The following is an 18,156-nucleotide window of genomic DNA, read 5'->3' on the forward strand; positions in this document are numbered from 1 at the left end:
TCTGAGGGACTGAGAAACTTCAGCATTCAAACACTGGCACATTACAGCAAAAGTCTCAGAGAAAGAGAATCCCTCACAGAGAGAGTCAAAAATTGAGCTCTCCTCCCAGTCAGAATCAGAAATCTGAGGGAAAAAAGCTGCATCCATCCCTGCATCTTCCTGTTCAGTTTCAGTATCTTGAATCTCTTCAGGAAATGAGGAATCCCTCTTTCTTTTACCAGAAACTACTTTACAAGAAAGATCAATACCCTGAATTAAACCCTGAGCCAGAAACAGTAAAATACTTTTATCCAAAGAAAATTGAAGAGGAGTAGACACATACTTGGTTTTCTGTTTCTACCGGACAGAAAAAAATGAGGCCAGCCATGTTACTAATGGCAGCAGCTGCTTCCTTGGGGATGGGCACAGTATTCTGATACAACATGGAAACCTTCCCTGTTTCCTCTCCAAGGACCAACAAGAGTGGCTCTCCCTTGCCCACTGATGGGACCCTAACAGCCACAGAGGATGTGGCTAAACTCAATTCATATTGGTTGTAGTTGCTACACCACAGAGATCCTGGGTAAAAGAAAAGTGGTCTAAATACAACAAATGGCCAGCCACAGCAAAGTCACCCACCTATGTTGGAGGCAAATTTCTAACCTGCTGTGATGGTAAAGACTGTTTATTTATCTATTTGCATTTGTTTACCAGGGTAGTGCACTGTTCTCAATGGGCTATTTGCAGGCACAGCCCAGGTGAATATGATCACATAAGAAAATAACAAATGTCATTTACAGATACAAGTATATGCTAAAAATTAAATGTACTTGTACATTTACAGATGCAAGAATATGTTACATTTAGTTCAAAAAGTGGTTTACAATGTCAAAATATGGATATAAAATGGAATTATACTTAGCAGAGCTTTACGGATCGCACTAGGCCTTAATGACTTAGATGGCCTATGCTGCAGGGATAGCAGCATATTATAATATAGAGAAGTATGAAGACATTAGAAGAGGCAAGTGAGAATAGCTGCAGGAAAAAATACCATGGAGAAAAGACAGAGAAAAGGTCAGAGAGGCATGCAGAGGAAAAAAAGTAGAAAGAAGAAGTGTGACAGAGATGCAAAGAGAAGAGAGAAGTAGGGTGAATGAGAGGCAGCAAGTAAAGATATGACAAGATGAGATAAGAAAGGATGAAATAAGGATAAATGGGTGTGAAAGAGCTGCAGGGCTCATGTACTGTTCTTTGTTTGGGTGAAGAGGTGTTCACTGAGCTGTTGACTGAAGTCCAAGTACTTTTGGACTTCTAGGATTGAGAGAGGAATTGAGTCCCATAGTTTATGTTCTGTAATGGAGAATGCATGGTCAGTGCAATAAAGTTTAGCTTCTGAACTAAGTAGAGTGGGTTGAGATAAGAGAGATACTCCGAGATCATATATGGGAGTTTTGGTGAAAAGTTTATGAGTGACAGGATGGTGTCTCATGAGAAGGGCTTTGTGAATTAATTGTCCTAGCAGAAGGATGGCTCTCAAATGAACTGGGAGCCATTTAGATTTGATAAGAGTAAGGCAGTGGTGTTCATTACTGGGGAGTTAGTGCTGAACTGGCAGATTTTACTGGAGATGGTTTTTAAGGTGGTGGTATTTTTCTTTGAGGCTGCAGCTATAACATGTAGTCTACATTCAAGTTGAGCTAAGAGTATTCCTTTGCCTATGGCAGCTTTGACAGAAGAGGTGATAGCTTGTTCACCAAGGAAGGTAATGTGTTGCTTGAGAGTTAGAGAAACACACAGGAGCTGACCAGAACTGGGACTGGGAGCACCATGGAACTGAACTAGAATCTGGGTTTGGGAGACTGAGATGAACAGGAAGATGACCAGCAACATGGAAATTAATGAATAAATGTGAGACTGCAAAGCATCAATCATATTTGTGAAATATGTCTGTATAAGAATAAGTGGAAAGTGTTGACTTATGTTGACTTTGATAAACTTGTCTGGAACTGAAAGGCACTTGCTTCACTTCATGTCATTAATGTCTAGAAGGACTCTGAGGAGAAGGGAGGTGGAAGAAAAAGGTAACCAAGTAAAACAATGTTTTCTCTTAACAGTACTTCTATGAAACTTTTTACAACATAAAATGCATATTTTATAATAAAATATTTTTAGTTCTTGTATGTGATAGTTATTAAAGTAAACAAATACTTATTTCCTTCCTCTTCTCTTCCTTCTTTTTTTGGTATTAAGAAATGTAGGCATTACAGTGCAAAAAGAGAAAAGCTAGGCAAAAGCATGTTTAAGTTAATAGGCTGTAATCCTGATTAATTGAGGTGGGTGTAAAAGTACACAGATCATAATATATGTAGAGCTGACATGTTTTCTCTTAATTTTGCATTTAAGGGGGTGCTGAAAAGTTCTAAGCCCGACCAGCTTTCTAAATTCTGAACATTATTTTGCCTCTGTAGCTGAAAATAGGGCTATTTCATCTTGTAAAGTGCCAATTTGCAGAATATGTGATGGTTTAACATTGTTTTGGATCACTGATTGAACCATGCCAATGAAAAGTGGGGAATTTTCAAGTGTGGAACTCCGAGCTGTCATGAAGTTCCTATTCCTGAAGAAGAAAACTCCAAAAGAAATCCATGAATGTCTGATGCAAACACTGAGTGACAAGTGCCCTTCTTACTTAAATGTGAAGAAATGGTGTGCAAACTTTAAGAGTGGAGATTTCAAGACCGAAGATGCAGCAAGGTCTGGGAGGCCTCAAATTGTGTTAACTCCTGAAATTGTTGAACATGTCCATGACCCGATTTTGGTAGATCAGCGAATATCAGCTAAACAGTTGCTGAGAAGCTACAGATATCCAAGGAATGTGCTGAGTTTATAATCCATGAGCAGCTGGGTATGGAGAAGCTGTCAGCCAAGTGGGTGCCTAAATGTTTGAATGCTGATGAGAAAAGATGTCGAGTGAGCACTTCCAAGTTGATTTTGTGGCATTTTCGTTGAGCTGGTGCCAGCTTTTTGAAATGACTAGCTACTGTTGATGAAACATGGTCACACCATTATGATCCTGAGACAAAACAACAGTCCACGGAATGGCAGTAATCAGCTGCACCAAGACCAAAGAAGTTCAAGACCCAAACATCAGTAGGAAAGGTTATGACCACAGTGTTTTGGGATCAGAAGGGTGTTGTAATGACTGACAATCTTCCAAGGGGCAAACAGTTAGTGCAGAATACTGCTGTGACTTCCTGTACTGATTAAAGTAAGCACTGAAAGAAAAAAGGAGAGGGAAGCTGTGGAAAGGAGTTCTCTTTTTGCAAGACAATGCACCCGTTCACAAGGCTGGCAAAACAATGGATGTTTTGACGAAACTGGGGTTTGAATGCATAGATCACCCACCCTACTCACCAGATCTTGCTCTGACTACTTCCTCTTTCCAAACCTTAAAAAGAACTTGAAAGGGAGGCAGTTTTTGAGTAATACAGAGGTGACTGCAGCAGCGATGCAGTATTTCAGTGACCAGACTTCAGACTTTTTGGCAGGGTTACAGAAACTTCAGACATGGTGTGGCAAGTGTGTCAAACTTTGGGGAGCATATGTTGAATAACGTGCAAGTTTCATGGCTCCACATCATTCTCTTCTTGGTCGAGCTCAGAACTTTTCAGCACCCCCTCATACGTAAATGTCAGGAATAAGACCATTGACTTAGTTTAATAACAAATTTTAAGTGGAAATAAATAAATAAGAGAACATGGAATATAATGAAAAGTTTTCCTTTAGTAATAAATGTTTCAGTTTGCCTTTCAGGCTGCAGTAGAATTCTTCATTTATCTTTTTTTCACTTACGTTTCCATGGAGGCAAGCTGATAATCGGGCAGTAAAAGTCAGAACACTGGCTTTCTCATGACTAAAAGTTAGTGATTTCTAAAAGTATGCAAGTAGCTTTCACATCTGGGGCAGGGCGAATAAAGATTAAAAAAAAAAAAAAAAAACTGTCACCAACTAATGTAAGTAGAAGCACAGGCAATAACTTTTAGTTATGTACTCACCATAACTTTAGATGTTTGGGATCCATCTCGCCTACATTCAGTACTGATGGGCTCGGAGCCGATCCTCGGCTCTGACTCGGCACGCTATGCTATAGAGCGAAGCCTCTTATTGGCTGAGCTATTCTTTATCCCAGGATGCACCACCACTAATCCCCCAGATCTTGTTTGTCCGCATTCATGCACACACACATAACTTGTTTATATAACATTGCCAGATGTTTCAAGATGAAACAATAGAATTCGGACCGTCCGATCTCTTCTGATCTCCAAGGCAGGGGGATGGAGGGTGGGTTATTGGGAATGTAGGCGAGATGGATCCCAAACATCTAAAGTTATGGTGAGTACATAACTAAAAGATGTTATGTGATCCTATCTCACCTACATTCAGTACTGATGGGACAGCGTCCCTAGCACCTAAATCCTGGGTGGCTCAATGGAAAACACTCCTGAGCACTGTGGAAACAAATGAAGCTCGCCCCCGAGATGCCACATCCAATTTGTAGTGGGAAATGAAAGTATGCTGGGAAGACCATGTAGCCGCTGCACAAATGTCACTAATGGCAAGCTTAGAATGGAATGCTATTGAAGTAGCCATAGCTCTTGTAGAGTGAGCTTTGACAGAGGTCGTAAGTTCTTTATTAGAAGAGGAATAAGCTTGACTAATACAGTCCCTGATCCATTTGGCAATAGTGACCTTTGTGACGGCTTTGCCCAATTTATTATCCGAAAAGGACACAAACAATTGATCTGTTTTCCTTGTTTGTTTGGTCCTGTCTAAATAAAAATGCAATTGCCTGTGGACATCCAATGTGTGGAATATGTATTCCGCTTTGTTAGAGTACTTTGGAAAGAAAACTGGAAGTTCTAATGACTGTTGTAGGCAAAAACTGGAACAAACTTTAGGGACAAAGGATGGATTAGGTCTGAGAGATACTCTATCTGTGTGAAAAACCAGGTACGGTGGTTTTACAGATAGAGCTTGAAGCTCTGAAACCCTTCTGGCAGAAGTAATAGCAACCAGAAAAGTAGTTTTCCAAGATAGAAATTTCAAATCACATGTTGCTGCCGGTTCGAAGGGGGAGGAAGTTAAGGCACGTAACACCACATCGAGATCCCATGGAGGAGCAGGATGAGAAATCGGAGGTCGTAAAAGCGCAGCACCTTTCATGAAGGTCTTACACAATCTGTTGCTCATTAAAGGTGGGTTTATAGATTCATGAAAATTGGAAATAGCTGCCAATTGGACCTTGATGGTAGAGACTGAAGAACCTTGATTGAATAGGGAAGTTAGGAATTTTAGGACTTCCGATACAGGAATAGTGATGGGATCCAGACCCCGGAGTTGAGCCCAAATAGCAAATCTCTTCCATTTGCTGGTATACAGTTTCTTGGTGTTAGACTTGTGGGCCGAAGATAAAATATGTATAACTTCCGGGTCTAAGGTATGATTCCTGACTATAGTCGGAAGAGGAGAAGCTGTTAACTTCAAAGTGTGAAGGGACTGGTGGAGTAGTCCTGACTGAACTAATAGGTCTGGGATCTGGTCCAGGAACCATGGACCGTCCAGTGCATATTTCCGAAGATAGGGGAACCATACCTGACGAGGCCAGTAAGGAGCAACTAGGATCATTTTGCTCCCCAATTCTGACGCCTTTTGGATCACGCTGGGAAGGAGGGGAACCGGGGGGAAGGCGTATAGCAAGCCGGTGGGCCAAGGATGGGCTAGTGCGTCCATAGGACTCTCCCCCGGAGCTGGAGTGAGGGAGAAGAACTTTTTGCACTTCGCGTTCAGCGGAGTTGCGAAGAGGTCGCAACAAGGAATTCCCCATTTGCTGAAAATCTGAGTTGCCACTGTATTGTTCAGAGACCACTCGTGAGGAGAGAGGATAGTTCTGCTCAGTCTGTCGGCTATCACATTGGATTTGCCAGGGATATGAGTTGCTATCTGAAAACGTTTGGTCGCCACTGCCTATTCCCATACTCTCATGGCCTCTCTGCAAAGAGGGTAGGATCTGGTTCCTCCCTGCTTGTTTAGGTACCAGACCACTGACATGTTGTCGGAGTGAATGGCAATCATGCCCTGAGGGAAGTAATCGTGGAGGGCTTGTAGAGGTAGAAGTACCGCCCTCATTTCCAAAATGTTGATATGAAGAAGACTCTCTTCTGAATGCCATTTGCCTTGGACTGACCTGCCCAGGAAACGCCCCCCCCCACCCCATCTGGGAGGCGTCCGTAGTCAACGTGGCCAAAGGAGGAGGTGGAACGAAGGGTCGACCCTGATCCAGATTGGAGGGCACCAGCCACCAGCGAAGGTCCCGCTTGCAGGTTTCCGTGATCCGTATGAGGTGACTGAGAGGGAGATCCTGAAAAGACCACTGTGTCGAAAGAAGCCACTGGAGAATTCTCATATGCAATCTTGCTAGGGGGACTAGAAGAACAGTGGCCGACATGGATCCCAATAGTTGCAGGACCATTCTGGCTGGAGCTTTGGATCTGGGAAGCAAGGCTCGAACTTGAGCCTGTATGGTTTGTATCCTTTCTGTAGGAAGATAGACCCGCATTCTGTTTGAGTCTATATCTACTCCGATGAATCTTATGCGCTGAGATGGCAGCAACACAGACTTTGTCCTAGCTTGTAAGCGGCAAACGAGATCTGGGGGATTAGTGGTGGTGCATCCTGGGATAAAGAATAGCTCAGCCAATAAGAGGCTTCACTCTATAGCATAGCATGCCGAGTCGGAGCCGAGGATCGGCTCCGAGCCCATCAGTACTGAATGTAGGCGAGATAGGATCACATAACATCATGCGTCTTAGCATGGATAACCTCAATTTCAGGTTAACTAGGGCCTGTAGTAGCAGCTATTTGGCACAAATGTTCCTATTACGGGGCTTAAACTTTATTATTTGAAGATGGACATAGTTATGTATGTTTGTATTAAATTAATAGGTTATAGAAGTGTTCTGGGGATGTGTCTGGTTTCTTGTTTGAGGGTTTTATTAAAACAAAAAGTGCTGCAAAATGTGACATATGTTACAATGCTGATAAAAAATGTATAAAGGGTTAACCTGCCAAACTTTAATTGGTGCATGTATCACAGAAACTAGAATTAGACATTTAAAAGGATGCCATATATAACAGGTGGGAATAATAACTTCTCACCATAATGATGACTCCTTCCATATTATCTTGGAATGTTAATGGTTTCACAGGTATAGAAAAAAGGAAAGAATACTTAAGAAATGCAAAGTGCAACTAGCAATGCTATAGGAGACACATCTGGAAAGAACTGAGCTTCTGAATTTGATAAAGAGGATTTCAGGATGGACAGTCTGCAGGATATCAAGGATAAAAGAAAAAAAGGAGTACTTACAAAAGAAAAAATATATATAATAATTGTAGATTTCTAATAGTAAGGGGCTACTGAAAAGGGATGAGGATTACACTGCCATGTATTTATATTCCACCTAAAACTGCTACTTTGGAGCTTTAAAAAATCTGGGGAGAAATAATCAACTTTCAGCAGGGAATATTACTTATAAGTGGGGAATGGATTTGATTTGCAACAATAAGGATGAATCTAGGAGACATAGATGGAAAATATAACAATAGAGGTAGATTGCTGAAGAAATATATGAAAATATTTGGTATGAAAGATGTGAATTCAGTAGCAGGAACTTGGAGAGAATTTACATATTATTCCCCAAGGTATAATAACTAGGCTAGACTTGATAGAAATTATATTTCACAGGAACATGTCCATTTAACTGAGAACTTTGATACACATCCAATAACGATTTCAGATCATGCACCAATAATTACTAAGAAAAAAATGCAGGGTAATGAAGTAAAGCTGAGACTATGGCACTTCCCCTACTACCTGCGAAAAAGGAAGGAATTTAAGGAATGGGTAGTGGAAGTTATCTGGGAGTTATTATGGAAGAAAGTACTCCATAAATTACAGCTAATGAATGGGATACAATGAAAGTGGAGATTTAACATAGGGTAGAAATAAAAGAAAAAGAGATCGGGTTAAGAAGTAGTAATTATTTAGAGTGGTTGACAAAGGTTCAACTATTACAAAATACTGGGAATTTTACAGAACAAGAGGAGGCACGACTGCAGAGTGCTAAAGAGAAAATAAGGAGGTACCTGGATAATATGCATGAATTTAGAAAGACAGCTGTTGAGCAATGTTTTTTCAGATAACTCCGGAGCACAAAAACATTTGTCCGAAGGACGTGGGCAACAAGAAGAAAGGGTTATTACCAAACTTAAGGAGCCTATAATGAGAAAAATAACCAGACATCCTGTAGAGGTATCAGAGGCAGTTTGGAATTTTATGAAATTTTGAACAAAGCAGAGAAGTGGGGAAATCAAGAAAATGCACAAATGGAAATACTTGTGGAAGGCTTAAATATGCCAAGGTTAGAGACAGACGAGACTCAACAACTAGCAGTTAAGAAAGGAGGAGATGAGATAAAAATGGTAATGTATAACCAGCCTGCAAAGTCTCCAGGAATAGATGACATTCCTGTGAAGTTTGAAAGTTAGAGGAGATAAAACCTTCCAGATTTTTATCATTTTTAACAGTATTTTAAAAGGAGGGGAGGCACCAACATCCTGGAAAAAAGCTGTGGTGGCTGTAACACCTAAAGATGATAAAGACCCATTTGAATCAGCTTCATATAGGCCCGTCTCAATTCTAAACTATGATTATAAAGTGTTTATGTCTATAATAGGTAAAGGTGATGCCAAAATTGATGGACATGGATCAATGTGGTTTTTTGGAAGGGAGGCAAACATTTGACAACATTAATAGAACAATGAATACAGCGGTTATCGGTAGGTCTTGATGCAGAGAAAGCATACAACAGAGTAAGCTGGTATTTTATAGGATAAGGGAAGCATTTGTATTTCCTTATACAATATTAAGGTTATTTAGAAGGCTATACTAGGGATCAGGGGCAAAAATCAAAGTGGAAGGGTTCCTCTCTGATAAGTTGTGTCTGAACAGAGGAACCAGGCAGGGCTGTCCTCTTTCCCTTTGTTATTTGTGTTATATTTAGAACCAATGGCAAATAAAATAACAAACTCAGAAATTCAAGGATATAATTGGTACAGTGTTCAAGAAAAGTTGGTAATGTTTGCAGATGATATTATTTTGTACCGATGGAACCAGAAAAGGACACTGTTAGTGTTGTGGAATATTCTGAGACAGTTATGGGTTTTTTCAGGATATAAAATTAATGAAGACAAAAAAAATAGACTAACTATAAACTATGTACCCACACACAAATTGGTCCATCACTATCCATATTTATGGGGACATGATAAAATGAAGTATTTAGGGGTATGGATTAAAAAGGATGGCAGCTAAGGATATGTGGGAAGAGACTAATAAGATAATACAAAAACAGAGAAACTGGAAGCTTTTGCCTATGGATAGGGATAGCAAGAGAGAAACAGTAGAAATGTTTTAATCCCTTTAGTTTAATGTACAGTCAGGCACATTGTCATCAACCAGAGGAGAAGCTGGGGACATTAATAAAGAACTGAAGGGTTTTAATTTGGAGGGGAAGACAGTGGGATAAGATGATCCTCCTAAAAGAACAAGGAGGTTTAGGATTACCTGATTTGAAGGAATATAGTGCTACAATGTTAACTGCAAAACATGAAATTACATTACATATTAAGAATCATGGTAATATGACAGGAAAATATTAGCTCTCATTTCAGATTTTAGCCTAAGATCTCCAGTATTCTGTGCTGCTTTGAGTGCCACTGGAGTAACAAGAGCTGCTAGGCAGATAGGTATTGAGATTTCCCATAAAAGCTTTTTTATCCTCTTAGCTAAGAGACCCATAGCATGGCTTAATGCAGAAATAACCTCCTGCTTAGGCATTGTTAAAACCATGGAAATCATATCTCTCAACCTCGGTGCAAAAAATCTGGAAAAGCCAAAAATAATGGAGGGACAAAAGCCCCAAAAACAATGAACTTTTTAAAATACTACTCTTATAAACTTAGAAAGTTGACAGAATATTTCTTTTGCATTAGCATGCATTTTCTGAAGGGCACATGCAACTCAAATGTCCATCACTATTTACTGACTTCAACTCTCGGTGATTAGTCAGAAAAACACATTTTTTTTAAAGGAACAGACCAAAAATATGAGGCAAAAATCTGGATATTCTGCAAAATGTGGACAGTTGAGGTACGATGAATATCAACAAGCAAATGAATGGGGTAGGCAAGACAACAATGTTTATTTGATGACAAGCATTCTTTGTTATCCTTTTTATCCTCTCATGCCTAAAACAGCCTGTCACTTTATCTAATACATTTCATTCTTTCTTCCTTGCTCGCTTATCCACTATATGGATGATATATATATTTATCTGCAGAAACAGTGGATGATTGTTTTGCTGTACTGCCTTTACAGGTAAGACCGTCATGCCCATTTGTTTCATATTTATATATGAAAAGTATGTTCTTTAGGAGAGTTCAGCCCCTGCATTTTGAAAAACATTTACATGGGCATCCCTCACACATTCAAAAGCATCAGCTGTAATCAGCCAAGAAGAATAAAAGACATTCCCAGCGATGAATTCCAAAGCTTTATCTGCCTTGTAAGCTGTTTCACAGTTGTTGGTAGAAATGAATGTCACAGAGTGTTGGAGGCTCAGTGCCACACATTTCTTTTTAGCAGTCTCTAAGCTTTCTCAAGTGAAGTCATGAATTAGGTACCATTACAACTGAAGAAGGGATTATATTACAGTTGTCATATGGCCAAATCTGTGCAAAGCCATCTTGAAGTCCTCTTTGGATTTTGTCTCCAATACCCATTTTTGAAGACTATTTTCAGTGGTTTGCAACATTTTCCAAGAAAAAATACTTCACGTGTCTAGAAAGCAGCTGGTCCCTTTGCAATTCTAAGCCCCCAAACCCATTTTTTCTGATCACAGTGATCCTTTTATCTCTTCTAATATGAGTTTCTTCACACATAGGTCCTTTCTGGTCAGATGGTAGAAGACTCACAATCCCTTTAAGATGTAGCTTTGCAAGGAAATCATCAGGAAAATGTGTATGCGACTACCCAGTATTCAGTTGTTGAATTAAAGCTTCTGACGAGAATACGCCAAGTATCACCCTTCATTCAACCATTAGTTACCTGTATGCATGTTACTACATGCTATCAGATATAAACCTACATTTGGCACCAGAAACTATGTTGTTCATGTTGCACTTTTTTTTTTTTTTTTTTTTTTTTTTTAAACTATAAAAAGTGTTCCCTAGAATTCACATTACAGTATGTTCTGGAACCTCTGAAAATGATACCTTGCAGAAAACAGTTTATTTCTTCTCAGACTTATTACTGTTGTATTCCAGCCGTATACAACTGCAAGATATGCTTTCTGATTTTTGATAAAAATATCATTAAAAATACAGCTGTTCATATGTTCACATTTCTAATGCTGAAATGAGTCTAGTTTCAATAGTTTAATTCAAGAACTGAGCTTCTACTCTCCTTTTCCCTAGCCAAAAATTGGAATGCCCTGCCCTCTACTCTGAAGACCTGCGACAATCCACACACCTTCAAAACACAACTTCATTCTTACCTGTTTCTTCACAGGAAATGTAACTGCACTCTTCAACTTATACCTCCCAAGCTCTGCTCCCCCTTCTCTCCTGGCTAACATTCATACCTTCCTAAGTTCTCTTATATAGTTAGATTATAACTGTAACTAAACAGTAACATCCAGCCATTATGCTGTATGCCTGTCTTTCTCTTGAAAATGTTTTAATAGTTTTGCTGTCTTTACTGAATAATGCCTGTTTTGACTGTAATACTACTTGTTGATTGTTATGCTGTCTGTTAATTGCAATGCAAATATTTTTCTTGTAACTCTCTATGTAATGTAACTTTGTATTGTGGAGCTTTTCTCCCCGGGCCTCCACTGAAAACGGGCTCTCAAGCCCAGTGGACCTCCCCGGTCACCAAACTGGTATAAATAATAAATCATTATATTTTCCCATCTCACATAAAATAATTACTTTCATTTAGAAACCACTGGACCACCATTCTTTATTGCTGTAAATCTAAACTTTGTCTCAACATTTTATCTTTTCAACTATCACTGCTTCTGGAACTGCATGATAACCTTTCTAAAAAGTGGAATATTAATTTAAATGTTTGAGCTGTATCTCGCTGCAAGTGGAACTAAACAGAAGCAAGAAAAGGTCCAACGTGTAATATTCATGTTGCAAGACACGAGGCATTAAAGGTACTTAACAAGTTTACTCTCAAAGTGGATGAAAAAGACAAGCTAGCAGCAGTGAGAAAGTCCAGGCATTTTGCAAGCAAAGAAAAATGTTACTTATGTAAGCCTTTTATTTTAATTAGAAATCAAGCAGGTTCTGGAATCAATAGATAATTGGGTGAATGAGCTTAAGCAGAGAATGTCAATTTGAATGCCTGCTTGATTCACTGTTAAGAGGCAGAACAGTGTGTGGCATCTAAAATGTCTAAGAAAAGGGTTACGGGAATCACAGCTGTCACTATTAAAGATCCAGCTTTGTGGCATGCAGGGAAAAACCCTTACTACTGCACAGGCAACCCAAGTTCAAGCAGCAATCTGGGAAGAATGGAAGTGAGCAGCCACAGCCCGAGTGACTTTGCCAGAGGTGTAACTATCCATATAATCTGGAGACCACCCTCATACTAACACAGATGGTTGGCAAGCAACACAAATTCACAAATACCCACAACAAGCTTACACTAAACTAACGTGCAGAGTCTGCAAAAGAAAAAAAAAACACTCTCCAAGCATCGAATAATCATGCCTAAATAACTTTAGCAGCAATCCAAAAACAGAACTACACCAGACTCAGTAAGTCACCAGGTTGCAGTCTGCAGATCTTCCATTGACACCAAGTTTGTGGTTCCAAGTAGAAATATCCTAGTAAATAGTAAAACCCATCATCAAAGACAACAACTCTATACTTTACTAGGCTGGACAAAGACAGAGTGACAACTGCCTTTTCTGTGCCGGGATCCTCAATGTAACTGGGCCAACAGTGCATCATACAGGACAAATACGGCTATGATCTGGTGGTCACTCATGTAGGTGTGAATGCAATGAGATGCTCAACACAGAAAGACATGCACAGAAACATAAGGGAGCTTGCTATGTCAATTGCAGATAAGACTATGTACTTGAGTGGAATCATACCCTCAACTCAGAAAGATGCCCAGATATATACAGTAAGGTAAATAAAAAGAAGTTACATACTTACCATAATGTTCCATCTGTGCAGTCCTTTTTTTTATTCTTCCTGGACCTGTGGGGTTTCAAATCCGACTAAGCTACTTTCAAAAGCTTAGGCTCCAAAGCTTGAGCTCCTCCCCTACCCATAATACCTCACTCCCCCCGGTTACCTCAGATCAAGTTTGCTGCTACTATGTTTACCAACTATACCATAATATAAACAATGTACATCCATTCTGAAAATTACCAAAAAAGTATAGCGGAAGAACAGGAGCTCAACAAGGAAGAGAGGTTCCTACAAACATATCTGTCAGGTAATTCAATAGAGGGACAGGGGGAAGGAGGGAGGGAAGGTCGAGGAAGAATGAAAAAGGACAACACAGATGGAATGTTACTGTAAGTACATAACTTCTTTATCTGATGATGTCATTTTCATTCTTCCTCGACGTGTGGGACAGAGTCCCCAGCCAGAATAACCTTGTGTGGCCATCATGGAAGGATATTCCACAACACTGCAGAACCAAAAGCAGCTTCTAGACACAATGTCCAGTTTGTAGTGGGAAATGAAGGCGTGAGAATTAGACCATGAGGCAGCCGAACAAAAATCATCAATTGAAACTTTTAGCCCAAAAAGTTTGAAAAGTTGCCACTGATCTAGCAGAATGAGCCTTGATAAGCTGAGGTAAAGGAACACCTTTGGATTCAAATGAAATGCAGTCCCTTAATCATTTAGCTAGGGTGGTCTTGGCAACTGGTTTATCTTTTTTGGCATCCAAAAAAGATATGAAAAGCTGGTCCGATTTTCTGAAAGATTTAGTTATGTCTAGATAAAAACGCAAATGTCTATGAACATCCAGCAGATGAAGGGTATTCCCTTTGTTTTGGAAACTGGGAAAAAAAGGCCGGTAAGTTGGCAGATTGGTTTATATTGTTTTCAGTCACAACTTTGGGCAGAAAGGATGGATTACGTAATGTCACAATGTCCTCATGAAAAATTAAGTAAGGGTATTTAAAGAGCAGAGCTTGCAGTTCAGATACTCTTCCTGCAGAAGTGATAGCAACTAAAAAAACAGCCTTCTATGATAAGAATTTCAAATCTACTTTGGCTGATGGTTCAAAAGAAGGATGAACCAGAGCCTGTAAAATCATAGTTAGATCCCAAGGAGGTATTGGATCTTTAACAGGAGGATGAAGAAGGAAAGTACCTTTAAGAAAAGCCTTGCACAATTTTGATGAGGCCAAAGATGATGCATTTTTTCCGATATGAAATTTTGAAAGGGCTGCCAATTGTACTTTTACAATGGAATGACTGGCCCCCTCATAAAAAATATGAGGAAAGAAATCTAGCACTGCTTGAACAGTATTAGTGAAATGATCAAATTTCTGCTGTTGATCCCAAATAGAAAATCTTTTCCATTTGCTCTTGTAAATTCTTCTAGTCGAAGATTTGTGGGAGGACATCAGAATGCTTCAAACTGGGGATGAAAGCCTAGCAGATCTTGCTATCAATGGAACAGGAGAAAAAAATGTGGTTAGTTTCAGACCTGAGAGATTGGGATAAATTTGCCCTGATGGATGGGATCGCAGATCTGGATGTGGTTCTAGTGTCCATGGAGGGCATCAGATTAGACCAAAGGAAGGTGAACCAAAATGCCGAGGCCAAAAGGGGGCAATGAGGCTCACTTTGCTCTTCAACCTGGAAGCTTTCTGAAGAAACGTGAGGATCAAGGGCAGAGGAGGATAAGCATAAAGTAATTCAGGAGGCCAAGCATGGACAAGAGCATCCCTGGGTGACTGTCCCTGAGGAAGGATCAAGGTGAAGAACCTGCTGCACTTGTTGTGGGGAGAGGTGAAGAGATCGCAGCAAAGTTGATCCTATTTGTGAAAGATCATGTTTGCCACAGACCAATTCAGAGACCACTCGTGAGGCATCAGTAAGATTATGCTAAGCCTGTCTGCTAGAATGTTGCATTCCCCCGGAATGTGCATTGCAGTCAGAAAACATTTGTTAGAGATTGCCCACTGCCACACTCTCATTGCTTCTTAGCACAGGGGGTAGGATCTGGTTCCCTCTTGTTTGTTGATGTACCAAATCACTGACATATTGTTTGTTTGTATCGCAATAGTCCCTGGAGGAAGGAAGCTGTGAAAGGCCTGCAGTGCTAAAAGGACTGCTCTCATCTCCAGGACACTGATATTCAGGTTGGTCTTCTGTGACATCCACGTGCCTTGGACTGTCCAACCCAGGAAATGCCCCACCTCACCCGGGAGGCATCCATGGTCAAAATGGCATTTGATGGAGTAAGAACAAAGGGGCGTCCTTGAAGAATCTCTGGGGAGTGAAGCCACCAGAGGAGAGAATCCTTGCACACATGTGATAGTTTGATTGGATAGCTGAGAGGATGTTGAAGCACTGACCACTGGACTGCTAAGGTCCACTACAGAATTATCATGTGTAGGTGTCCTGTTGGTAACAGAGTTATGGTGGAAGTCATGGAACCCAGGACGCGGAGTACTAGTTTTGCTGGAGGAAATGGGATTGCCAAAATTTGTCTGACATGCAGACTTAGGTTTAAAATCCTGTCCAGAGTAGTGAAGGCCAAGGTCTTGGCTGTATCCAAATGAGCCCCTACAAAATCTGTGGTCTGAAGTGGCTGAAGCTGAGACTTTTGCATGCTGACTGTTATGCCCAAGGTAGGAGCTAGTTGCAACAGACAGTCCCTGGCTCAGGTGAGCAGATGCCTGGTTGGAACAGTTAGGAGTCAGTCATCTGGATACGGAAAAACATGGAATCCTTGCAGTCTGAGATGAGCTGCAACTACCACCATGCATTTGGTGAAGACCCTGTGGTCTGTGGTGAGACCAAACGGAAGTGCTCTGAACTAAAAATGACTGCCTCCCAGCCTGAAGCATACATACCTTCTGGAGCGCCTGTCTATCTTGATGTGGTAGTACAAGTCTTTCAGGTCTACTGAGCACATTCAGTCATCCATTTTCAAAAGAGGTAGAATGGACCATGACCATCCTGACCTTTGTGTTTTTTACCGACTTGTTCAGGGATGTCAGATCCAAGATGGGCCCGAGGACCCCTGTCTTTTTTGGTACTAAAAAGAATATTGAGTAAATGCCTGATCTGAGTTGATCCAGCAGGACCTACTGGATGACTCTTTTTTTGGAGCAGCTCTGAGATCTCCAACTTCTCTGCTTCTCTCTGATTGGATGAAACATCCAAGAGAGAACTTTTTGATTTGAGGAGTTTTGAAAAGGGAATGCACTATCCTCTGGATACGATCTTTTGCACCCATTGATTGTTTGTGATGGCCAGCTAGGCTTCTGGGTGCAAAGATAAGTGCCCACAACTACTGCCTCCAGAGAAGGACAGCCGGGCAACCTCTCAGGAGTCCTGAAAGGGCCTGTCCGAGAAGGAATCCAGAGACCCTTGATTTTGTGGACCTGCTCTATTGCGTGGGCAGCATCTACCATTGTAATTATTTCCCCCTCTGCCTCTGGGGGAATATTCTCCCTGAGACTTCTTGAACTACAAAGAGAAACTGGCTAACAAAACTGGTGCAACCACAATTAGTAGTCCACAACAAGAAGAAGTGTACCAGAACCATGAAAAACTGCACGTATTACTGTTTACTCCCAAGTAAAACTTTCACAATTAAAACTGCTTCATCAGGTTTGAAAAACAGATCGCTAAAACAAAAAGTTATTTAACTTTATATACACACCCCAATTAAAAAGAATGAATTAGTCATTAAGTTACACGATATAATCATTTAAAGAAGCAACATAAAAAAAATTTTAAAAAAAAATTACGAAAGATTCAAAAACTATATATACATATGTCACTTGACACAACTATGTAAAAACTTTAGTTCTGGTTTTAGTGTGTAAGTTTCATTAAGACCCGGAGGAAAAAAGGCTCTGAAGTGTAAAATCCATTTGTCTGTTGCCTTTCTGTGATGTTAACTTTATCACCCCCTCTAAGATATGTAGGGATATTCTCCAATATAAAAAAGGTACGACTGTTATCAATACTGCGCATGCGTTTATGCAAAGTATTTTTCTCTATCCTTCTTATTTCTAACATACGACTACCAATCCAATCTTTAAATCTTTTTTCCTACATAAAAAGGACATTTTATGTGCATTGCCATATATACCAAATCCTTTTTATTACAGTTTCCATATGCTTGAATATGGAAAATGCTATTTTTTTACTGGATGCATAAATGTATGTTCTGTATAAATATATTTACAGAATACACATTGATTACATTTATAAGTACCTCCTGAAATGTACTTACCATCTGTTCCTTATAGCATAATCTGTCTTTTAGTGTTGTACATCTTTTGTAACTAAAAGCTGGATTATTTGCACTAATATTCTTTAATTCTGGAACCTACGGTAAAACAGGCCAATATTTTTAACTATATCCGTAACACCTTATTTGTATTTTGATCATAAGCTAAAATGTAGCTACAAGTCCATATCTCTTTTCTTCATTTTATTATTTTTCTTAGGAGTTTTACAAAAAAATGTGAATGTTTATAATGCCTTTCTTTTAATATTTCACTTTTAACACACTGTATCATTTTATTATGGTATCCCCTTCTTATAAAGTCTTCTGCCATCTCATCCAGTTGTTATATTAACTCTCTTTCCTGTGTATTCAATCTACTAACCCTGGCCATCTGATTTCTGACAATATTATCAAACATGAAATTCAGATGCATACTAGCTTTCGCTAAATATGTACACTTCTTTCTTATATAATGCTGTACCCAACTGTACTTTAACATCCTTCTTTAGCATATCTAAATAATTTATACTTCAGTATTG

At 39.8% G+C, this 18,156-nt stretch overlaps 1 protein-coding gene across 1 annotated transcript in view; it reads right to left on the minus strand.

The window, feature by feature from the left end:
• Positions 1-18,156, minus strand: part of MYCBP2 (MYC binding protein 2) — a gene marked incomplete in the record, with an annotated part of 5,088,083 nt that overhangs the window by 192,172 nt on the left and 4,877,755 nt on the right.

Source organism: Protopterus annectens, chromosome 5.part1, assembly GCF_019279795.1.
Source record: "Protopterus annectens isolate FY-2018-M chromosome 5.part1, PAN1.0, whole genome shotgun sequence".
NCBI lineage: Eukaryota > Metazoa > Chordata > Ceratodontiformes > Protopteridae > Protopterus > Protopterus annectens.